The 26,285-nt window shown below is 39.1% G+C and overlaps 1 protein-coding gene across 5 annotated transcripts in view; it reads right to left on the bottom strand.

The window, feature by feature from the left end:
• LOC139130868 (short transient receptor potential channel 4-like) overlaps positions 1-26,285 on the bottom strand; it is a 137,372-nt gene that overhangs the window by 50,883 nt on the left and 60,204 nt on the right. Inside the window, exon 1 of one of the 5 annotated variants that reach the window (XM_070696670.1) lies at positions 23,910-24,029. The exons of the other annotated variants lie outside the window; for them this stretch is intronic. The gene's annotated coding sequence lies outside the window, so the exon portion shown is untranslated. Of the gene's footprint in view, positions 1-23,909; positions 24,030-26,285 lie in introns of those variants that run through there. 5 annotated transcript variants of the gene reach the window in all.

Genomic DNA, 26,285 nt, shown 5'->3' with positions numbered 1-26,285 from the left:
ACATCAAAAAAATCTTCCGTTCTTGTCCTTCATGATAAAGCAGTAGGGCTTCTTATTAATGTCAATAATGCACTCTTGACCAATTTTGTTGATATTTGTGGGTCATTTGGTTAAATTAATGTACGGCCACTCTTCGCGCTAAATTCATATGTTTTGAAATATTCTCGTTCTGCATCACCGTGTCTGTGCACAGCGGTATGTGATACTAGCGACTTGACAGACAACACGTCTCAACGCATATAAGCCGAGTCATAAAACTTTCTGATTTCCCTGAGCGGCTGTGATTACAGGAATAGCGTTCAAACTCTGTGATGCAAGATGCTTGTATATTTATAAAGACGAACAGATTTTCATCAGCGTAATAATCCGGTTTCCAATCCCTGTGGCGCCGAGAGATCGCCAAGGCACGACAGGATGAAAATACGAAGATGATGTAATATTCCTATCAATCGTACTTAATTCCGAAGTTCCTAGGAAAAAAAATTCCCCTTTCCGTAGGCTAGCAATGATCATATATATATAAATTATACAATGCCAATAGAGAACGCCTGGAGAACCTATAGCCCGATGAATTAATTGGGTACAGGTACAACAGGTATGCAAGCAGTTTATTTCGATCTAAATGTAATTTAATTCTCAGCTGAGTGCAATCTTACAAAATTTCAACCAACATTAATTGAATTGTAGATCTCTGCGTCAACGTATCATTCATAGTAGAGACAGGTCAGTCTTCTATTTTTTTGTAAAATAATGCCAACTCATCGATGAGTTCCAAACAATGCCATATCACAAGTTACTGCGTTCAAAACTGAAAAATTACAGGGCCCCTTGTAGAAACATTTTCAAGCATGGAGTCGATGACCTTCTGGGTTGGCATACTTGACATAACACGGCGTACTGAAAGAACCGTCACCAAGTGATTGAGCTCTAGATTTGAAAGGTTTATAGAAACCAGATGGTTGTTTTGTAATTTTATTATTATTTTAGCTGACAAATGTCCGTCGTACGTAACAAATTTGGCTGTACAAATCAAAGGAATGCAGGAATATTGTACTTTGTATGTGGCATGTTTTGCCAACGGGTCCCCATTCTTTCGTTAAAAGTCACCATATGGTTGCAAAAGACTATAATTCTCTAAGTTCCGCCAATGCTGCCAGACTGTTTGTTTCTGTGTCAGTATAGGCAATGACATTGTAGTTTGTCTTTAACTACCATGCACGTCTCATGTAAGTAACTTATACTTCTAGAAGTTAATTGATGGCAATTCTAGCCTTGGAACAGAACTTTTTACAGAGTTGATCAATCTCCACACGACACTCGAATTAAGGTAGAATGCGCCTCAGGGACAGATATTTGGACTCTCAAACTTTTCCAATTCTTTTCCGATCAACCACTTACACCGTCTTAGTTTTTTGAAAATCGAAAATTTTATTTTCTTCCATAGACTTAACATTGGGATGGCGGCCATTTTGAATTTCTAATATCCGTAAATCTTGGGTAATTTGTTTCTCTAGTACTAAAATTTTCACGGTGAACCCTGATTTTCATCCTTGATTTTGAAAAAAAATGGTTGAAAGATTCCTAGAGCAAAGTTTGAACAAAAATTTAAGTCTTTCACTTTCGAGGCGCATACTACCTGAAAGGAAATTCTTTAAAACACTCAAGTCCATTCTAAGATACGGGGCATTTTCTTAGACGGCGTGTTTGTATTTCTTCTATTTTAAAGGCATCAAAATACACGCGATAGTTCATACCACAAGGCAGATATGTCCCGGTTGTCATTAGATGTGCATTTTTTTACTTTTCAAGGTAAATCTTATGAGGTTTTCGTGAACATCTTTACGTGTAATTGGAAACACTGAACACTATCGGTAGCATTGTCACTACCCTTCCACTGATGATTTACATATCGATTCTCTGTACCAAGTTCTGCCACATTGCCAGACGTCGGCTCTAAAACAACATAATTAATTACAAATGCTACTCTTCAAAAGATAAACCCAAAAGCAGGGTTTAAATACACTGGAGTCAAGTTGGTAGGACGGTCCAGACAACTTTGGATAGATTTATCTATTTATATTTGAAGCACTTATTTTATATAGCATTTCCATATGTTGAAATTCTAAGTAGTGTGGTTTTTATTGAAATGGCAGTTCAGAGAAAACTGTCCATTTTTCTCTAAATGAACCTGTCTTCAATTTCTTTGAGAGCTGGTCAGGTGTTCTCAGCTCGAAGCGGTGTCTCTCGGCGGGAACATCAAATCATTTATGAGTATGACTAAAACTACAGCCGGTAGATATTGGCATTGTCAAAATACTAAAATATGTTACTGAAATATACGACTCGTAGAATTTTGAGTACTTGTAGAAGATAAATGATCCATTAAGCCGATTGAATCTACTCTAATTAAGAAAGTGGAGTAAAATAATGCTTTCTGCACAAGAGATTTACAGCTCAACAGCGTAGCAGATACACGTTTCACGCTAGTTGCTGATGTATAGGCAATCGCAGAAGGTTCTCCGTGTCACCTTGACCGCAACTCGTATCGAATCAATCAACGATGAAAACGTGTAATTCTATGAATCAGTGATCTTCAATACGAGGTGTTCATTAGGAACTGCATTCAGCCAAAGAAAAGTCCTCTCAAAACGTGTCGATCACGAGATTTTGAAACAGAAATAACAAAAACAAATATATTAACTTCGTTTCAGTTTCTTTAGGGTGAAATATGTAAAACGTGCTCAGGCTGCAGATTTGTTACTTATGATCAACACAGTCCATTCATAAGACAGACTAACAAAGCCTCGAAGCCCAGTAGGTAGGAACTTAGGCACATAGCTTCTATCCAAATCTTATCACCTCGCATTGACATGTGACAGGAATTAAGGTAGGCTTTTGCCATAATAGCAAAGCAGGGAAGTTGGGGATAATAACAACGGCGACGACGTTGACTGATTACTGTAAAGACGATCACGGAATTACCTTTCGCAAAGTGATGCGTTAATACAAGAAAAAGACGCCGCTTTTTTGGACTCGATCACTTATGCAAGGACTTTGGATTATAAAATAGCGGTAAAATACCAAGCTACGCGTCTTGACACTAAAGGGGGCGCCGGAATGGGATGCTGTTCGGATTCGTTGCATGTCTCGTACGAATGTGCCAGGCACAAAAAAGACCGATTCAACCGTAGTAAAACAAAATGAGTATTAATTGTAACCGTGAGTTAATCACCCTGTGTCAAACAAGACTCATGAAGGCTCTGCTGCCTGGTCGACTGTTTTGCTAGGTCTGCATATTTTCCAGACTGTGACGTCGAAAATTATTTTGTAATTTGTTGGATCAAAATTTAAATTATCTACATAGTCGTTATCACACACTCCTATTTCACTTAGGTAGAGACGTATATCATTGTGTGACCTTGAACTGTTCCAGTATAGGTCGAATGGCTGTCATCTCAATTCAAAACGAGATTTGACACTCCGCATAGTCCAGACAAGAAAACAATATAAATAGAACGAGTGCTGATCCTGAGATCTTATCAGGGTTGCTATGGCAGGAACAGACGATTATCCTGGTATGTCTTAGGAATACCATTCAGCTAAAACGATAATTTTTACAGATATTTTAATCAAATTACGAATATTTCCTTCTGCGATGGATGCCCATTTCGGACGCACTGTACACAACATAATACAGGCTCTCCCGTTAAATGACATTGTACCAAGCTGTCAAGGCACTTTATCAACATAAACATTCCTTTGAGAAAATACTTACGCAAAACACAGACAACTTGTAATAGATTTGGGACAAAGGCACCGAACGTGAAAAAGCGAACTAGTCTAATTAAAGACACGCTCATTATTAAACGAAATGGGGTCGTTTCACGGGGGCTGTTATCAGGTTTTGCACACGATGGCACAGACAACGCACCATTTGTTAATTTCCGCATTGAGCGTGTCCCATATCACTCATGTAAAGTGGATTATATTATGTTGTAGCTGCGCACTGATGCGTGCAGCAAAAACAGTCACTTTAATTTCAACGGAGAAGCATTTTCATAGTAAGGGCTTCATTAATTGTGTACGTTCAGCCACCTGAAGTGAACACATCGCATAGATGCTCGTCACGGCCAATACCCTCCATGTCACCCTTGGAGAAATTTATAGCTCAGTCCACGCGTCATCGTCCTTGTTAGAAGTAAACGGAACTACTACGTGAACGCCCCGTATCTACATGCTGTGTCTTCGAACAATCCTTGTAAAATTTGACAGTTTATACAAAAATAATCCCTGGGCTGGATTTATAGCTCAAGAGAAATACAAGATTTTTTCTAAATACGTACTCGCTAATGCTGAAATATTGCGTGCTCATATTTCGCCATATTAATATCACCTCTGGGGAAAAATGGTACCTGAGAGGCGTCTTTAGAATGTAAAGAATATTCTTAAAAAATATTATGTATTTACAGAGATAATGCCTCTGGCTTTATTACCAGACAAAGCGTCACCGGGATTTTATGCAGGCAAAGCTGATTGTTGCGATTTCTACTTCGTAACTCATTCGTTCAAATTCATTATGTTACTCCACTCTTTACGTATTACGAATCAAAATGGCAGCGTTATGTTTCTTCGATGTAGCTGACTTCGTGGAGGAGACGATCGGGAAACCTATTTTAAGACACGAAGAGGCGTACAATTCTATGTTTGTAGGCAACACCAAATATGGACTTATTGAGGAGCAAGTAATATAAACGGGCTTTCCTTGCAATGGGTTACGAGTAAAATTTATGGCGGTATTTGCCACTGTGGGTCTATATAGGAGCAATATTTTATGGTTAGTTGTGTCTGCTTATGAGATGCACTCTCAAGAAGCGAGTAACCATGAACTGTATGCTAATAATGGACTGGTGTTCACGATAGTTGGTATCGTTATCTATTAATGTGTCGATGAAATTTTGCGCGAACAGCTAAATTTACTGATTTCATAGCAAAGTACTGTAGGATTCACAATGTATCATTTTTCAGAGGTAAAGGCTTAAAGGCCAGGTATTGTCATGACTACGGCAACACGTCTATTTTGTTCGGTAATGACATGACTAGTATATTGTAAAGACCCAAATGGTCGTTTTGTTTTCTCAGTCTTCACACTTCAAATTGAAATATTAAAAATGACAATCTCACTGCCTTTCCTCTCGTAGACCTCTTATCGAATTCATCAATCAGTTTATGCAGCCCGATAAAGCAAAGTTCAAATAAGAAAACATTTCATGTGCCGCCTTTCATTAAACAATACAACGATACAATATTGCTCCCTAAGGTTAGTAGCCTATACTTGGAGCCTCTCAGCAAGGCAAATGATGGCACACTTCATATCTATTCATCGAATCTTCACGCGAGATCAAATAATTCCACTAAAACCAAATGCAATTTAGCCGATCATCCTGCCCACTTAAACATGGTCCATCCCGCATGTAATTGTCGCCAGAAGAAACACAAGCTCTACTCAATGGCCCTATCGGTTGCTACTTTTTATCACCCTCACAGTTCAAGTAGGTTATAACCTGTCGACCCAAGGAAGTGATTTTATATGAGCCGAATGGAAGTGCACCCTTTAATATGGCGATATGTAATTGAAACCGGTGAGTTTTTGAAATGTAAATGGCGGAAATATGTTTACAAGAATTGCGATTTGGAGAGATGAGGAGGGAGTCGATAGAGGGGCAGGGGATAACAGAGACATCGGAAGTGAGAGACGGGCAGACAGACAGACAGACAGACAGGCAGGCAGGCAGAGATACAAACAGACAGACAGACAGACAGGCAGACAGACAGACAGACAGACAGACAGACAGACAGACAGACAGACAGACAGACAGACAGGAACAATGGCATGGGTTAGTTATGGAGGCCACAAAACCTATGAAAATTTGGTGAATTCTCGATCGGATCCGAACTAGCAATGGTAATCACCTATAATCACCAAGCAAGGACGTCACAGTCAAAACCGCCCGGTCAAATCCCCATCCTTAAAGAACGAAGAGTCATTTAAAAGCAATTTGACTCAACTATAAGTTCAGCGTCCAATTACAGACCTGTTTTGTTGGCAAAGCGTTCAGTGAACATTTATATACTGTCTGCTTGCTGCTACAAAGGGATGACGGATATTGGGTAGGCAGGCACTGATTGCTAATTGTATATCTTTAGCCGAAACCATTCTTCAAATTGCTTTTGTAATCTTTTTTCCCGGTTTTTGTAAAAGTGATTGTAATGGTAGCTAACGGTAATGAAATTCGGTAGAGTGGTAAATGGTGTTGACCTTTAAAACGCGTACAGACATTTTAACTGATTTGTTTCCTATACACCTCACAATTATAGAGTTGGGATATTAGCAAATTCAAAAATGCGAGCTGAATAACGGGCCTATCTAGGTTTATGGCCGGGTCATCAAACTATTTAATCAGTTGGTTGACTAAAATGCATATGGAAGGGTATTTTTCTTTATAACGTTAAACCACCTGGGTTTAGAAGTCTATATAAACTAATGATTTAATCCTAAGGCGGTATAAATCATATACGCACAGTTAAAAATTCCCAAAGGCGAAAAAGCAACAGCGGTAAAACCTGAGTCATCGAAATCAAGGCTGAAATATTTATGGTCATACTCTATTAGAATTACATTAAGCCATGAGCTGAAAGAACTCTCGAAGAAAATCGTCAATTCAGCTGTTTACCGCTAAAAGCAGTTAGCGCTGTAATGAGCGCATTGTATTCGGCTATTAACTTGTGTTTTTACCCACAAGCAAAAACTAGCGCACTGAGCGAGTATTCATACTGGCAACAGTTTGTGTCATCAAAGAAGTTGGATTCTAATTGGGACTAATTGCGTTGCCTCTACAGCCAGACGTATCTGATCTGAACTCATTGAGAGAGAACAAGTTGACTTAAACTCACAAAGCAATTCTTGATATCAAAGGTTGGAGTTCAGTCTGATATCCATTATATTGTGTGTAGGATTTTTCTGTAATGTGTGATGATTATAGACCCGGATGATTGTTGTGCTTATTTACAGGCAGAATGAAATCTAACGCTTCTTTTCGCGCTTTATATCCAGAAATTATCTCCTTGAATAGGACTTACACAGTAACATTCTTACTAGACTGGCAGACAACACGTCATTAATATAAATTTTTAAGTTGTTTTGAAAGAAATATCCACCACCTACAGGCCGATTGTTGAGTTACAATATATTTGTACGTCGCGAGCACACACACCAAGCACAAAATACAGCTAGGTCCTGTAATCAAAATTCGCAAAGTGAATCAACAATGAAACAGCGGTGATATTCGTGTCAGTATCATGGCAACTTTACGTTATGTTATCTCAGTTTTAATGTGGATTTTTCAATGTGCAATTTTTGCTCGAATCTTGCACAAACAAAAGCCAGTTTGACTCTAGGTAATTTGAGCAGGATAAATCTGGAACAGGCGTCACTCATAACAACCCAAAATTCCCCGATGCATGGAGTTCCTGGGATCATAACACCAACCTATTGTACGTGGTCGAGGGACCTACTTTATTGTCATAAATCATACAACTTTTGATTTATTTAGCCCACGGAGAAAAAGTCTTAGAAGGCTTATGTCATTTGGATTTTTTAAAACAAGTTTTGAATAAAAATAGATCACACATCTCCCCGAGAAGATAAGTTCAACAGACAGCAGTCGGGCATCAAGCTGCACAGTCTCAGAATTCGCACACGTAGATTAATCTAGAGTAAAGGTGGCAAATTCGATTATCCCTAGTTTTACGATCTGCCAAGACACTCAGTCTCCATGGCAAAGACTGCACGTCAATTCAGTGAACTGATAATGAAAATAGTTTTATTGTGTCGGTAGGTTCAGGCATGGAATGATAAACACTTCGGTTTATAATGAAACTTTATGAAAGTTTTCCGATTTCTATTTACCCTCAGAGGCTAATACACATTCATGCGTCTCCCTGTTTGTTATGTGCGGATTTAGAAAACACCTAGCACACTTGTATATGAATTTATAATATCTTAAAGTGGTTAGAAAATGAAATGAGTTAGGGAGTACAGGAGTGATACACTGAAGTTGAACTAAGACAAGCATCATACGCAGCCAAATTACAAATTAACATCGTGAGAGAAACTGCTAGATTTTGTCCGATATGCGGTTTTGGTAAGAAAAGTTGGCACTGCAGTGCTTGGCATTGCTTGTTAGGGTTGTTCTTGATTGGCGACACCGATGTCATTAGCAGACCCGAAATATCTGCATAATTGGTTTCTAACAACCCTCAGCAGATTCTGCGAATACGGCCGGACAAAATCGGGCGGCAACTCGCTGCATGTTACCCTAGAGAGTATGTTTTTGTCTATTGATTATATTGGAGGTGAGTCCTGGCACTCGTCTTCAGTTATGCTGGAGTTGTTTTCAGAGTAAAGTGCTTACAAACTTGAATATTAGTTTTAGCATAGTGTGCAGTTGGCCAACAAACGTTGGAGATAGAAACTGAAATTAATCAAGGTGACTTAAAAGTACCGGTTGTGTTTTCAAACAATTCACTTCGTTGATGTATTAAAGTAACTGTAGTTATGGCTGTCATCGGAAAAGGTAACGTGAAAATGAAATATGCTTGACTCAGTTGATGCAATTACTCTGGAAATGCCGCGGGTCGTTCACTGATTGACCGGCTACTTTGACTCCGTTCGCTTCACAGCCCCTTCCTATTTCTTAATCACGGCATCACCCCTCGCGACCACTCCGTGAAATAAATCTCCGCGTAGTAAACCGTCAAACCGCTCGTTCCGCTGCACGGGAGATTACATCGAAGCGCAGCTGACATCTTAATCAATCGCTTTCTTCCTGGCCTGTCATATCTTTTGCTCGCGCAGTTGATTCCTGAATGCCTATATCTTCCGCGGGGAAGAATCGTTCTTAAGGAGTTCTAAATGACGCGGTAGATAAAAACGTCAACATACTCCCTATGCAATTAAGTCACTGACCCTAGAGTTCATCGATACGTCAGTTGATATCCTAAAAAATGCAGAGAGTATCTGTTATCACTCTATGATCAGACCAGAGCAAGTTGATGCTCAAACTGAAGAGGCCAATGAACTCTGAGCGTTCCGTTGATCTAATAAAGGCCTGGACAGACTCAGATCAGGAGACGTTTTGCCGACAGCGTGTTTTTATTTCAGCAGACGGCAAATGACGACAATTCATAAAACAAAAAGAAAATATGTGAGCAATATGGACAGCGATTGCTGAACAAACTCAACACGCTGTGTCGTGAGGGTATGTTTGCCATGTGCTTTGTGATGCTCTCCTTAAATTTACAAACACGTGGAACAATGGCTTTCCATTGTTGGGTCTGGCACGCAGCGACGTGCAAAACTGGGAAGGCTGTTGTATACAGTCATGAGTCGGGTCCTTAAATCATACGAAGCCATTGTCATTTACGACTTGCCGCATTAGGAGCTAAGCCAGTAACGAAAACAAGTGTCTTTACGACTGCAAGAGATTAACTCAATACACCAAGCATCGCTGACGTCGCACGTCAGCGATAATTTATCCTGATATGGAGTCTTTGAACGTGAAAAATGCAACCATCCGCCGAGTCGCTGCCGTGGATACAGAATTCACTTTTAATTTACCCACTTTCTAATTATGTTGGTAAATGTTACTGTTTCCGTTTTCGGCAGCACAAATATATATTGAGCATTCGTCATCATTGACCGCACATTTTTTTACTTTGCTTGTCAAGGATGTTGACTTGGAAATAGATGTAACGACGTCAAGATTCATACTCACAGGGAAAAGGTTACTGTCCTTGTTTGTCTCAAGTTTCAACAATGTTGTCAACCATTTGCCATACTGAACAATATCGTAGAGCACATATAAACGCGCATAACTAATTCAGTGTAGTGTCGTAGTGCCGCATGGAAATTGAGAAATCAGTTCGATCATAGACCCTCGGGAAAACCGTGGGTGTATGCATGGCTCAATGTTCACTTGAAAAACGACTGTCTTCAGACATACTGGCAATCAAATATAAAGTCTACATTAAGGCATTACTTGACGGAACTGATCAGCAAACAGGTTGACTTTTACGGCTCGCAGAGGAATGCCTTAACTTCATAAACGTCACAATTTGGTGAATTAATGCTTAGGGTGCGGTGCCACTGTATGCGAGGGTTATCGGCGTCGCGGGATTCCCTCGTGATTTCTGCCGCTCTACTGTGTCATTTTATCGCCGTGTTCCACAATGAATAGACGCCCTGAGTACAGAAACAACATTCAGGGTCTTATTTCTTATTTTTATGCTGCACAATGATTAATGGATAGTGACATAATGTGCATGGTTTCTGTTAAAGGCCACTGTTTGCATTTTATTAATTACATTGAATAATCGAGTGCCAGGCAAAACATTGAGATGGCATTGAGTTATACAACCGCGATGTAACAAGGTTTTCAATCTAATAAAATCGAATGTACAGCCATATCATTTGCCAAAACAAACTCCCTGTGACATGAGTGGCTAGATAGAATATCCAACACAGAATGACTTTTTTATATGTACAAACTAGACAGACTGCTTTTCACATTGGTGATGCGATGTATATTGTTTCAGAAACATTGATGAATAAAAAACACCGAAAGACGAGTTGATCACCTCAAGTGTGCGATGACATGTCGTCCGACCAACGTCTTCGTTTGAATTGATATAATGTATTTTGCCCTCTACTAGATGAATTTGCTTACTCAGAAAGCGGCTTGCGGATTTCCGAGCACGTCGATGGCTAGGCATCATTTGAAAAGAAATTAGAATGAATCTGACATTTTCGAGTGTGTGCTTTGTTAGATGAGTGTAAGTATTACATTTCAAACACGTCTTACAAGCTGAATGCGTAAACGAATTCCGTTCGTAAAATGTGTGATTTCGTAATGCATACAGAATAAAGATTATATTTGCCCGGGAAATGATTTAGACCACTTCAATCTGTATGCTTGCCAAAGGGGTCAAATAATATTAACTTATATTCATATATATTCATCGTGTTTTATTGTGGTGACATCTCACTGTGTGCGGTATACGCCACAGAACCAACAAACCAGCACACCATTGCTAAACAACGCGTTTTAGATTCAGCGTGACAGATATTTAGCGATTCTTTTGCGTAATACGCTCTATATTCTGTATACCACGCGGACCACAAAGTTTGAAAAGAGCTGGGAAGCTGTGCTTGATGTGATTACCAATTCAATACCTGTCGGAGGTCCTCGGAAATGTATGGACGACAACAGGAAAATTACGACTAGCCATTTCGCTTTCGATTGATATTCCGATGGCATTTTCCTTGGGAGATTGTTCAGTGAAACGTGGCACAAATAATTTAGGCGACTTATGACCTTACACTGATAAGATTTCTATAAATAACGGTGACTGTTATGCGAAATTATTGACTGAATGCGCAATGTTTGAGAATCGCCGAATTTTTTTGTGGTTCTATTTTCTTTAGTGTCATGCTTCGATCAATCATAATGACAACGGCTGTTATATCTCCTAGATTGGAACTGTCATTAGCACACGTTTGGTCCTGAACGCGAGGTTTGAACGAGCGCGCATTACAATGAAGCTTGAGAACTGACTCTGTCGGCGCCTATTTGCATTTAGGATAAAGCTTACTATATTAAGAAGGATGAAATTTGCTGGCTGCTTCGCATTAATTGTTTTGTAATAAGCAAATTGCATGTCAAATAAACAGATTCATTAAAATTGACGTTGGTGCGTCCATCTTTGATCTCTGGACATCGAGTTGCATTCACGGACATCAAAAGCGCACCTTCGAAAAAATGGATTAAGATGCAGGAATTAAAAAGCCGAGTTGGTCAACAACATCTGACTCACAAATCCGCATATTGAAATTATGAAATAATTTGCTGATATTCATTACTGACACTGAGGATAAAACATGAAATACTGAGAGCTTTGACGTCAAAAATTTGCATGATCCTCTTTCTTTGCATTTACAGTGTATTAGCGAATCCCGATGAGAAATTGCTCGCCTTAATAGCATTCCTAGCCAACCTGCAATCTTTGGTCTTCCAAATGTACTGATTATCTGATTTTTTTAATTTTTAAATGGTCTGTCCATATTTGAGTATGTTGATTTATCGATTATTATCTATTCGTCAGCTTTGAACACAAATAGATTCGAATAAAGTAATGGGTTTTCTTTGACTGAAAGCAATTGATGAACGATTAATTTCACTATTAAATGTATACAATTGCAAATAGAACGAGGGGGTTTAAAACACAAGCTGAACCACAAATACAATAACTATAAGTCTCTCTCTCTCTCTCTCTCTCTCTCTCTCTCTCTCTCTCTCTCTCTCTCTCTCTCTCTCTCTCTCTCTCTCTCTCTCTCTCTCTCTGCAGAATGACCAACCAACCTTTACCGAGCCCATAGTATTGTTTCGTTAAAACATTTGTAACTTGTAAAGTTGTTGTAATGTTTGTGTTGTTGACGTCGGCATTTTATCTGTCACATGTATACTATATCCCCTATTTTGTTTCGATTCTAAATCCTGACATATTCCGTGACAATATGAACGATTCAAAACTTGAAAATAATGAACAGCAAGTCTTGTTGCGAACTCTCCTACTGGCAAAGGGCGCGGTCATATTTTTATTCAAACTTTCCCTACAAACAACTTAGAATTATTTATTTTTATCAAAAAAGTTAAAGCTCGCAACACAAGATACTTCCAGTCAGCTTTATTTTATTCACTCCAGTGAGACTTAAAAAATATCTCCAAACGAAATTAATTAGCTGATGGTTAAAAGGAATATTCATTTTGAAGTGAATTGCATTTTCTTCGGATAATGAGGTTCTTGTGAGAAATTGTTGTTCTGTGATAATTCTGTTTTATTTTACGTCACGTTAGGGACTGGACAGCTTTTCAAATGGACGGTCAATATATCTTTAGGGATGGTGCATTTCAGGTCTTGTATTTCACGGCTGAATAAACACTAAGAAGAAGGCAGAGCTAATCTTCGGCGCGCTGGGCTGGTTTTTAATTAACCCCTGACCTCAAACCGTCGATTCAGATCGTACGGTTATTTGTGGCGCAGTTTGATGAGAGCGCGCAATTCACCCATGGGACATTCTTTGGCGGATTTGGCGTGAAAATGAAACAGAATTTTTTCAATCTTTTAATGCTTTGCTGTTATAAATGCTGATTGAGTTCTCTAACGACGCAAAAATCAAAGACTTAAAATTTGCCAGTGCAGTTCAAGCCTGCGGTAGTGCATAACTCCAATTGTATGACTGTTTTTTTCGAAATTAATCAGAATTTAATGACTTGTTTGAATTTAAATTAGGGTCAATTAAGTTATTGCCTTCCGTTCATACATTGTATTTCACGGTGATCCTTCATCACTATTGTATACACTCATTGCACGTAGATTCATAGCTTTTGAGAATTTCCCAGCAAAATCACCGATAAATAACATATCAAATAGTCCATATATTCTCCTTCCGCCATTTATGTCGGCTTTGCGTACTGATACCATATACAAAAACCGAACCATTTAGTCAAACCTGTACCAAACCAAGTTTACAAAACGTGTAAAAATGCAGTTTTTTTAAAAAGATGAACTTTTTAAACTTGGCAGATGCGACCAGGAGGTGCGAGACACGTCATATTTGCAGAGAGCTCGTTACGTCAATGATCTACTTGACAACTACCGGTTGGCGAATTCATATTTTATGGGGTATCAGAGAATTGAAAAACTGACGTACATCAGCTCGTATTGTGGTTATATTTCATTATTGAAAAGAAATTTAACTTCCTCATTCACATACCAGAGATGTTAATTGTCGACATCGAATATCGCTGGTATCGCTAATGTTTTGAAGATTTTATATGTTACAAGAGATGAATATTTTTAAAAATAACGTATCCTTGTAAACTCTTATGGACAGCTATGGCCTTGATTTTGATGGCCTGAAAGAAAATGACGTATGCATGTCATTGAAGGTTTTGCCCTTCGATGCTACTTTGTAAGTCAGATCGTAACAATAATTGATCATTATTTAGCAATTTGCTGTTACAGTATTTCAATACCTAAAAGACTTGTCTTTTTTAAGTTTGTCTCCTAGATCCCTGTGTTTGGTATGCAGCAGACACGTTGTATTCCACGTTACAGATACACACTGCCGTGTAAAATAAATATGGATTCCCCACCATGTAAAATAAACAAAAAGAGAGGAGGGGAGACATCTGTCTTGAGGTGTCTTCGGGGAATTTTACTCGCTAGGTTATGCTCGAGGTACACGAAAACTTGAGTTGGATTATCTGGGGAAGACGTACTCAAACTGAGACCAAGATATACAGTTGCCATGGACTTTATTTACGACGATGAGATACCTGGAAGTCTGTAACTATGATACGAACTAGAAAACTAAACTAAACTACTCTAACTACAGGAGCGATCCTCGATCTTCACGCCAGCCTGGTGTCTCTCGGAATCCCCTTTTTGCCTAAATTCTCTCCTTTTTATCCAGTTTATTAATGTTTTAGCGAGGAGATGCGAATTAATTTAAATTCCGATCATTGGTTTCTGGTCGCGGGAACGCATCATATCGGGGCGCCAGTCCCTCATGCTGGTATCCATCCTAGCCGCTTAGGTGTCAATAGGATGTTAAGTCAGTGAAATGTGTCGATTTGTAGAATTTTCGCGTCTCACGACGCGGGTATGTAGAAATAGGAGAATTAATCAGAATGGAGTCATACAGGCACGAGAGAAATGATAGAGATGTGACAGCCGTATCGATAGAGGTTGGGTTCAACTGGAACGGTCAAATGGCTTGCGCGTTAGTACGCAAGAACACGTGAACAGAGAGCAAAAAAACAAGTAAATTTTACATACGAAAGTGAAAGTAAACAATGCCACTTGTTTGTTTACGAAGACAATGGGTTATCTTTGGACAAGGCCATTGAGTCAACACTTAACGGAAACAATAAAAGTGAAGCCTTATTTTCATGCTTATTGTGCAAATAGAATTGCGGTAGCTTCTGGTCATGCGTAAGCGAATTAATGTCCTTGAACTCTATTACATGTAGAAACGCAGTTTTCGTATCAGTTAATGAGTTTTATTATGAATACTTGTATCCTAGGACTCTGGTGAATCTATAGAAAATTAGAATACCACTTATCTCTTAACGGCTTAAAAACGGTAATCTATTTAACCAATGGTCGGCGGAGTTCTTGAGAGTCGAAGCCTAACACAGGCAATTAATTTTCTAAGCATTGTGTTAAAATTGGCCATGGAAGTGACATCAGAGCTGTAATAATGCTATGGGTGTTGCTTACTTGTAGCCACCGTAACGGATACAAAGTTTCGCAACGCCATGATGGCCTAGGCATATTTTCTCAGAATTTAGAAGGATTTAATAGCTTGTTGTTTCAGAGAAAGATAATACATTTCCAAAGTTTGCTTGAGTCATTTATACAAGAGGGAGTGATAATCTCGTGTATCTGTTATTCATCTTCATAAAGATGTGAGTTACATGTTGTTTTATCACATTGACCTTACTCGCTGTGCCGATAAAAAACATTTGATTCAGTTAATGCTCAGAGGAAGTTGTGATGTCAAGCTATTCAGCCGTCCCCCTTGAGACCACAAATTTCCCAGGACTTGTGTTTTCTCGTCTGTAGCTGTTATCTCTACACTTACACTGACTGACAGATCTGAGTGAATTTACTGAAACGTTTCCGGTTAGACACGAATGCAAACACGACCGACGATGTACAAGCTATACGAGGAATATCTTGAACCCTACAAGGCTTTCGGTAGCCTACAATGAGACAAACCCGTCCATGAAAAATATTGCGAATACTTCGAGTTTGTAATGCCAGAACCTTAATTTAATTCCTGTTCCTAAAGTGTTTTCTCCCTGTTGTTGTTCCAGACCATTGCACAGCACACAGAGATGTATGTACACATAGTACTGCTGACGCTATATTCGTCTACGAGTTACGACCAATGAATGTCATTGTTTTTATTATAAAAGCCTTACCTGTGTCGTATGGTTGTGTGCACTCCTTGTCTGTGGTGTGTGCCTATTACTTTACCCTCGCTATCTCTGTATAGTATTTCAAAGAAAACAGTCTACACGGATATATCTTAATTGTCCTCCCTAATCCTTTTCATTAGTATGTCATGCCGTTCACTAACGCAAGAGGACCTGGCTTATCGCCCTGACCAAATATCTCGGTAACAGCTCGTTTTCCTATATGAGCTGCTAACGAGTGTTTAGTCAAGGAGATGATCCTTTGTGATAGGGAGGTTAATTCACAGATACGATAAGGTTTTCTTTGAAATACTATACAGAGATGGCGAAGATAAACTTATAGCATATTGGAGGGTCTATGCTTATAGGCACACAAACAAAACAGGAAAGCTAGAGGCTTATATGATAGAAAAGTTAAATACAAACGCGATTGAAACTAATTTGGGATAATTGGATTTTCATATTTTTTAAATTTCTCAAAAGTGTTAGGTGCCCTATAGCTGAATGTTGCAATATTACAAATTACTCGTAAAACAAGTGTATAACGTAAAAAACAAAGGCAGATAAGCTGATATTTGCTGATTAAATCGACATTACTTCACATTCCAATTATCCATAATTAGTTCCAATCGCGTTTACATCGTATTTATTGATCATGACTCCCACACGAATATTGCTTGCAATACCCTGTGGTGAGTACGGGAACTATCAAAAATCTAACAGGCTCCATCCACAAAATGAGCATATTTAGCGGCAAAGATTATTTCTCGCACGGTAGTTCTTCAGCTCAATTGGCACCCCACAATTGTCAGGGGAGTTGCGCCAGTAAACACAGACTCTTAATAGCGGAGAAAACAGACAGTTCCCGTGTTTGTCCTGACATCGCGTCAGAAAGACACAGCATAGGTGCCACGCGAACATGCAGCTAACTCTCTGAAATTGCCCTGGTGGTAGAATGTAGCAATGCAGCGAGAAAGCACAGTGCATTCTGTCATATCCGATGATTTGATTACACTCTATAGAATCGTCAGTCAGTTAAATACAGAAATGTGAGTTGAGATATTAAGCCAATTATACTTCTGAAATACTAGTAGACACGCTCTGTACTTCCATTCACTTATTGTGCCTGTAGTCGTTACTCGTTTCTTGATCCAAGACGAGGCAACCAATGCTCAATGGTTTACTATTTGGCCATTGTAAGACCAAAAGCCGCATAAACGTTACCCTATAGCAATATAAAAACTTACAGTGTTCTCATGTTAGGGAGACTAGTCTAATTATGGTATTGTTCTTATGTTTATATTGATAACATCGTCAGTGTTGGACATCGAGACAATCTTAAACTATCAGTCTCGGATTTGAAAATAAAAATGTGGAAGAAAAGAAAGTAAAATTCTGTCAATGTGATTCAGAACACAAAAAAGGAAACAAAGAGAGTCTGCTCCATGCAATAATTCAGCAATCGTTTAAAGGGAACAGTCGTCGGAACTGCGCCTGTGCGAGTTTCTTGTTTACAAACAATGTATCTACATGCACGTCATCATCATCATAGATGAAACATTTAAATTATACGATGTAGATTATGACAGACATGTTTTAACTTTCATCAATCACCATCGTAACTTGGATCACAGTGTTTACATTGGTTGTATGGGTCCTACACGACATTTGAGAACAGTTCCGACGACTGGATCCCTTTAAGGTTTGTTAGACTGAAATATCACACGTTCATGCAATGTCATACTTCATCGTATCGTGTGTTCACTCCGCAATGTTATTCAGCGCAATATCATCGAATCAGAGCATTTGTTTATTCACCATGTTCGGTGATATTTAAACATCGCTATGTATAAAATGTAACATTGTACCCCAGGGAAGCCCAGTAATCGCTTTTATAGGTTATCGCGGCATTTGATATATTGTCGTTGGCTTAAAACAGAAATGTCAAATGTTAAACAGTCACGTGACACGATGGAAAGCTAATAGACCAAAAATATCTGCTCCACTTGTTGTTGTCTCCAAGATGAGATCGTGACATCACTGTTTCCAGCGATTTCATTGTTCCGTACTACAATACGTCATATTATACGTCATGGTAGCGTAGCTCGAACAAGACAGGAAGATTATGTTCATATATTATAAATGCACGTGTTATTTCACATTCATATATGTAGTATGCTAGATGCACACCCTGTACTATTTTTTACAATTCGTTTCTGATCTACCACATGTCGGGTCTCATGCTCTTGGAGTGAGAAAAATTTCACCGTCTCACTTTTTCGAAAATCGAAAATTTTATTCTTGCTGATAGAGTTACGCACAGGTACGGCCGCCATTTTGAATTTCAAATATGGGTAAATATTAGAAAATTTAGCAAACTTCGCACATTGACCCCTGGTTTTCAGTTCTCGCGATTCTCGATATGGTAACAGAACGGTTAAAAGCTCGAGCAAAAGTTTAAGTACTTGTACTTATTGTACTTGGACTGACTGCCACGGTTTGCGGAACATTGAACACTAAGACTAGTTGACACCGCGTTTAGCATAAACAAGTTTCAAAGGTGTGTGCGAGAGAAGTCACGGCACACATGTGAATGGATAAATTTATTTACACGAAATGTATCAGCAAGGATACATTATAAGTTGATAATAAAGAAATGCAATTATTGATCGAGGAGCTCAAATGACCAGTAAAAATGTGTGATACTTCGCCTAAAAATACATTTTGTTACGTTTTGCGTAGTTTGAAATCATATGACGACACACGATCCGTTTGAAATGTTAACGATCAAAGAAATTATTGATGTCTAAAATGTGCAGTTCTAATTCTATGAATGTGAGTCGATTCTAAATATGCGCATGTGCAATGTTATGTCACCAGCACGGTACGCTCTTAGAATCCCAAAATTCGTTTCATTCAAGTCATTTCAATGTTTTCTTGTGTTTTCTTTTAAAGAAATCAAATTGAAAATCAACAGAAAAGGGAACACAACAATAAAATGGTTGACTAGGACAATTAAAAAGAAGAAGAAAACATACACCAGGCAAAACGGAAAGAAGACGAGAAAACTCTACATCTTCATTTTTTGCAAATCGCCAAGGGGTTCCGAATCGGCTTTTAAGAGGTCTCCTTAAAAATGTACACCGTCCTTTGTTCCCATCATTTCAAAATATGGGGAGAGAGAGAGAGAGAGAGAGAGAGAGAGAGAGAGAGAGAGAGAGAGAGAGAGAGAGAGAGTGTGTGTGTGTGTGTGTGTGTGTATTGGTATTGTGTCTTTGTTTACTAATAGCTTTTCACCAGAATCATTTATCACTTTCTGTTTTCTGTACACGAGTTTTCCATTACTTTTTTTGTTTGATTTTCCCCCGTGATTAATCTAAGTCTTTGGTTCAATTCAATTTTGCAAGCTTGAATCATAGAAAGCATTTTTAACCAGCCCTCGAAACACCCTTAATAGACACATGTGTCTTCCTCAAAACTGAACGAGTTTGATTTTGGTCTTTGTTGACTTTATGGTCTATCAATCTTATCTTAGTACATTTGAAATAGATAAGCAATTGAGATATTGAGGGGTTAACTTGACATGAGTGATTAACATTCTCTCTTTGACCTGTTTATCTTCAATTTCATAGATACCATCAACCCGATGAATGGCTGTATGTATACAATTAATACAAACGTATTTTATTTACCTCGGAGGGCGTTGCTTTCAGGCTGATCAGATTCTATCCAATGATCACATGGTGTCGATTTACATACATGCGAATTGCGTACATGTTTGTCACGGTCGAGATGTTATCTTATTTGAAACGAAAGCGACGATGCTGTTTTGTTAGTTTTTTGTCATCCATATAATACCACGTCGCTGTACCGACAGGAAATAGAAAGATCACATGGTCTTAACGTAGAATGCATCTCGGGGTACAGATATTCGGACTCCTTTATATTTGCGAAAAACGGTTCTTTGGCGTACAAATTTAAAGCTCTTAGAGTAAATTACATTCCCCATTGTGTTACATTTTTGTGTGAAACTCGAAAATTTACCTTTTCCCCACCGCGGTCACATGGGAATGGCGACCATTTTGAATCGGTAAATTTCAGGTAGTTTGTTTCTCTTGTGCCAAAATTTGCATGTTGCTCCGTAATTTTAGTCTTGATTTTGAGGAGAACGGTTCGAAGTTTTCGTGAAGACAGTTTGTGTTGAAGTTTCAGACTTTCAACATCGAGACGCGTACAACCTTAACACAAATTGACACTTGTAACTAATTAGAAAATTAATAATTGTGTTTCTTTGAATTGGAAGATGGCCCACACCCACGTACAGGGAAGAAGTTCCTCACGACCCTATGCCATCTCATCTCCATCTTCATAATAGAACATTCCGGCTGCATCAGCCATGCCTGCTATTTACATTTATGCAAATGTAGACTATCAGATCATCGAAAACAATGCGCATTTCTGATGTCAACGCGCACTGACGTCAATGTATAGGCAGGGCGTTTTTTCTTGAGTTATTTTTTTCAGCTGTACTTTAGCGTGTAACTTCCTGCAAACGATAATGATATTTTAACCATGATCACTTCGTCAAGATAGTAACTCATAATGTGGCGAGACTTTGTTTGTATCACACCGACAAACTGGTGTTGATGCTCGGTCTTTTGTATTGCATTGACATGAAAATGGCATATCCTAGGAAAAGGGACGCTGCTCTCTGAGTCCCGTTAAGATTAACGTTAACCGTTAACGTTGAGCGAGTTGCGAAACGCGAATCATTGCGTAAAACGTTAAAACACAACTATTAATGATTAATCCTGTCGGTACAACGGTTCACAATATGTGTGTGCAAATCGAAAGTAGAATCCAGGTATTGTTTACATTATAATTTATCCGAACCACCTTGAAGCAAATATAATGGAAAAAATGCATTTGAAGGTCAATGATACAGCGTCCTTTAATAGCGGCGGATGGGGGATTGATTGATTTTTGTTTGTTTGTTTGTTTGTTTGTTTGTTTGTTTGTTTGTTTGTTTGTTTGTTTGTTTGTTTGTTTGTTTGCTTTTCTGTCTGTCTGCCTATCTGTTTGTCTTTCTGTCTGTCTATTCGTGTGAGAACATTCATAAAACTTAGGAGGAAAGCCGGGCAAGGTATTCGATCAGCTATTTCTCTTTTCAAAAAAAAATGCGAACATAAGGTCCACAAAAAGATAACACCCCACTTTCACTCACACAATCGATACTGAACGATATGAAGAGTGCGTACGGGTACAGTCTACTCGGGCAAGGGTCTACGATGCAATTATCGACACGCTCAGAATTGGATTCTACGACGTCACGCCGATGCAACTGTACCCGTCAAGGCGCATTGTTCCGTGTGATTTATGATTTGGCTATTCAAAATGAAATGTACATTAGGCATCGCCTATTGAAATATCGGTGTGTTGATAGCTCGGTTCACTGACTGTCAAATGTGCGTGTTTATAACACTGTCCTATATTGGACCGTAACAATGGATTTCCTTTTCACCCAATTCAGTATTGGCGCGTATTATTCTGTGGATTAAGAATTGAATTCTAGTTTACCCGTGTCCTCTTCCATTTGTTCGGTTCAAGTGATCCGCCATTTTGTCAGCTTTTTATGACATTCTTTGATCAGTCAGCCCTAGAGGGAATACGTGATTCCAAAGTCTAATACTAAGAAACTTCAATTCTGATAATGTCAATTTTTCACATCAAACGCGACTTCATCCCTGACTTCCAGGGACAAAGGTTATGAATTCTTCCAAGCTTACTGGCAAAGGGAACAATTCTTGACAAAGAACATGTAACTAACTCTATTATACAGATCGAATCAAAATTTAGACACAAGTCCCATGACAATATTGCAACGACAGATTTGTACTATACGTGTTAATTGCAAGTTTTAGGTAAAATTGTTGATGTCTTCTCAAAATCAAAATGTATTGTGTAGTTTTTTTGCGTATCACAGTAGCCTGTTGGTGATGACTTGTCTGCTGGGATCGAAATAAGCTACCACTATAATCCAAAAATCAGTGGCAGTGAATATGCCACTGTTTGATAACAGTGACCGCGTCATAGTGAGACATTCTACTGTCACCGTCTTCTCAAGCAGAATAAGCGCTGAACGAAAACGAGTTGACTTTTTTTGGCGGCATTACGGCATCCTAAAAACGCATATGCTGTGTTAGTGTTTCACGCTTGATGCGCAAAATGTTATGACATGTGATCTGACATCTCCGCCTTGTGGGCTCAAGTGTAAGAGTTGGATCAATATTCGAAATTGTTTTCCGGCGAGATGTGGAGATTCTATTTTAAGGCAGTGAGTCCATCAAGTAGATGATCAGCGATACTGTTTTTGTTGCTACAAAGCATATAAGACGAAAGGAGCTTCGAGAATCGACAAGTGCCAGGTCGTTTTGTTAACCATGTACTATAATCGTCAACACTTTCAACCAAATGATGTGCAATTTTGACCGAGGGTTCTTACTACATCGATTCTCCCGTCGATAATGAGAAGCGCAGAACTCAGTTGAATAACACTTACCGAGACGGAGCTCATAAACGGCGAAAACTTTCTCTTTTTCTATTAAAACACAAATTCTTACAAACGCACTTTGTGAACAGAACAGAAAGGCCTAGCCAGCGATCATAAAAACTGGGAAGACGATCACACAAAAGAAATTTCATGGGTCACGCGCACACACACACTTCGTCAGAGCCATCAATTTTTCACTGTGAATTCAAGACCTAATTATGCGAGTGTATTCGAGCGGAGCCTACAAACCCTACGCACAGCGTGTTGGCATGACTGGACGCAAAAAATCCACTTGCTTTTTTTATTTTGACCGAGTGGTTGAGGCCGACTAAGGAAACTGCTTGGATGAGCGGTGCATATACTGCACTGATGGGTACATGTCAGTAACAGCATACCTGGATGTTGACGGAAATACCACGCCTTTATCTTTTGCAGGCGTAACTTTCTACTCTGACTTGTGTCGCCAGTTTTCTGGCTTAATTTTATACGCGCCATCTTCTCAAGGCCAAACTAGATTTGACTGTAGCAAATGTGAACTCTTGAAAAATGATTGCGACCAGCAGAAAAGAGGAAAAGAAGTTAATAATTAATTAAACTAATATTCAAAAAAGAATTCGTCGGCTGTAGCCGGCCTCGGGGTCGAGGAAGCTCGTATTACGGGTTAGTGCTTATACAAGCAGCCTTCCTACAATTAGGCAAATAGATACCTTTCCTCATCATGAAGTTAACTATAACAACATCCCGCTGCCATGACGGCGCCTACATCCTGCGATAATGAGCAGTTAACACCATACCGTTGCGCATAAAATAAAAATACGCAAGTCAATTTACGCCTATTGCTCTACCCACAGCAGAACGCCCGGTTGTATGCAAAAATTGCATAAAATCGTGGATTGCCAGAACGCCCCTGTTTTGAGAATTTGCAATGCACTTTGATTGACCGGGCCATCGCCGGAGAATAAATCTACTCGGTTTCTATAGTAAAGGTCCGGTAACAAATGAGATAACCGCTTTAACGCACCCGGACTGCAAGCAAGTCGTCTCCGAGGTGAAGATTTACGGGGAAGATAGCGAGAAACTCGTGTCGTGTTCAGTCAAGCAAACAAACGGAATGAAGAAATGAACAGATATCCATCTCAAACGCTATGCTCGTCAATGTTCCTGTCTTATCGACACCGAGATTCAAAGAATCTAAAAAAAGCGAACCATTGAGCTCTTACGTCTTTAAAACAATGAAAAATCAATATTTGTCTTACCAGATCAACAAGACAACATGTTATCAAAATTATGACGCCACTCGTTGCTAGGCATTGCCATAACGCCATATATTCATTGGTTTTAAAACGGCTCCATCTTCGTTCAAATTTTCGAAGAACTTCCTCCTCTTGGCAAATTAGTCTACGTCCATAGTGTCCCAAAGATAGTGAATGAGTCCTGCTTGTGTATGGGAAAAACACAATCCGTGTGATCCGGTGAAAGTGTTTATGTGGTGACAATTTCTCGCTGTGTATTTTTTACATGGCGTGCCTCAGCCCCGAAAGCGTTACCATGAGCGACACTTTCCGTGAACTAACACACCTTCGCACATAACTGGTTGCAAAGAGACACGTGTCCAGATCGGTCGAGGTTCAGCGGCAAGGCGTCACCCTTCGAATATTGCTTCGAACGCTATCGGACGAACAGCATCGATGACGTGTTCAGAACTCGTCGAGCGAAAGGGCAGCTCAGGCATAACGCTAGGCCAACGACACGCAGGGAGAATGTTCGTAACTGCGCACTCTCAGATAGCCACGTTAAACGTTAAGTAGTGTATACGAACGAGGGCAACCACTTCAACCATAGCGGACATTTCTCGTCATCATCAGCGCTCGTTAATTGCATTAGCTATGATCAGTAAGATGGGTTCGTGTGTTGGTCATGGAATTAACCGTGCACGAAGAGAAAAGGTGGCTGACTACACTTATACGACGTATAATATTTCAAGCCACGAATTCCAATAACATTGGAAAGGCGCAATATCTCAACACCAAGATAACCTTTATACTGTGTGCATGCTAATAGTCTCTGTACCTTGCTTTTTAACGTCAAGATATCCCATGCATGCGCCAGAACTCATTCACTGTGTAGTGAAGGCAATCAGCTATGTATTATTGGACGTGATCAGTCCATAAAATATCATTTATGTGAATACAGCAAGCGTTTACTAATAGTGTACGTATTGTATCGCTATTCTCTGGTGACACCGTTTCAGACTAGGGCAGGAGAGGGGAGGAATCAACGAAGCTCTTTAAATCCAGCTCCGTGTCAGCGATCAATACAAATCTAAGCAAGACGACAACAAGTTTCACTTTAAGTTTGTACACTACGTTAATAAAATATAGGGCATTGCATCATGTGCAAGACAACCAATCAATCAAAGTCATAATTATATCTACATTTCATGAGTTGAATGTCAGAGGCCGGGGTCGTATGTGTACTAATTGTGGTCGACAGGATGACTGTGTAGGTTAATTTTTTTCGGCTCTGTTCGAAAGAGGGGCGCCTTAAGAGTACTGATATGAGATATAAGTTTCATATTTAAAGGGCAGAAATGAACTTTTTGTGGTTTTTGTTTTCACTATTTTTGTTTTGTATGTCATTTGCAAGTTCTTGTACTGTTCCTCAAGGCATGTCTGAACATCCCCCGTCTAGCTTGTCAACACAGCATCTATTCTGGTCCGGACCAGAATTCAATTGTCATCATTGAGTCTACATATGTCATTTCAGGCCGAGTTGACAAGCTGAATACTGTGTATCCCAACATGCTTAGGGGAAGTAGAACAAAAAACCATAGATGACCTTAAAAACAAAAATAGTCAGAAAAAATCGCCAAAAGTTATGGCTACTGGCTCGTTAATGACAGTAAAGTTGGTATGATGATAACATGGTTTGTTTGTCATGCGACAAATTTCGCTGCCAAGTCAGCCATCAGGATAAATGAGCGATCACATGAGGGTTTTTCTTCTAACTTTCTGATTTTGCAAATCAGTACCACGTGTTAATCAATATTAAAGTAGTGATCATTGGCTGAAGTGAAATGTTATATTATGCACGTTTTACCAAAAATAATATTCTTGAGGAAAATTGCCGTATTGTCGATCTTTGATACTACATGACTGACAGACCTTTTGAAACTTACATCACAATATATTACATCTTGATTAATAGAGTGTTGTTCCTAAGAAACAGTCATTCTGAAGATCCTCTCACTTTATCAACAGGATAATTTTACGCATTAGCTTGTTGGCAATATTTGCAAACTTTACGGCGGCATATGATAAAACAGTCTTTCAAATTGGAGTGCGTCATATATTTTGCAAGTATGTGGTGACTTCAAAACCAATATATTTTCATTATTGATGTGCATTTTTTAATAAATTGAAATGAATTGTTCTGTTGATCATGTACAATGCATCATTCCATTTGGTAGACCTCAACAAGTCTCTTATGCTTGTTATCAATCCGACGCATGCGTGTCATCTTTGCATTCTTATAATTAAGATGTAAGATTGACGTCGAAGAGAAATTAAAGGGTAAATATTGGGTCGAGAAACTTAGAAGGCCATACAATGCTCATACAGTAAATTGTTCCA

This window comes from Ptychodera flava, chromosome 4 (assembly GCF_041260155.1).
Source record: "Ptychodera flava strain L36383 chromosome 4, AS_Pfla_20210202, whole genome shotgun sequence".
Classification (NCBI taxonomy): domain Eukaryota; kingdom Metazoa; phylum Hemichordata; class Enteropneusta; family Ptychoderidae; genus Ptychodera; species Ptychodera flava.
Note: the sequence above shows the minus strand (reverse complement) of the source record. Positions and strands in the feature narration are given on the sequence as shown.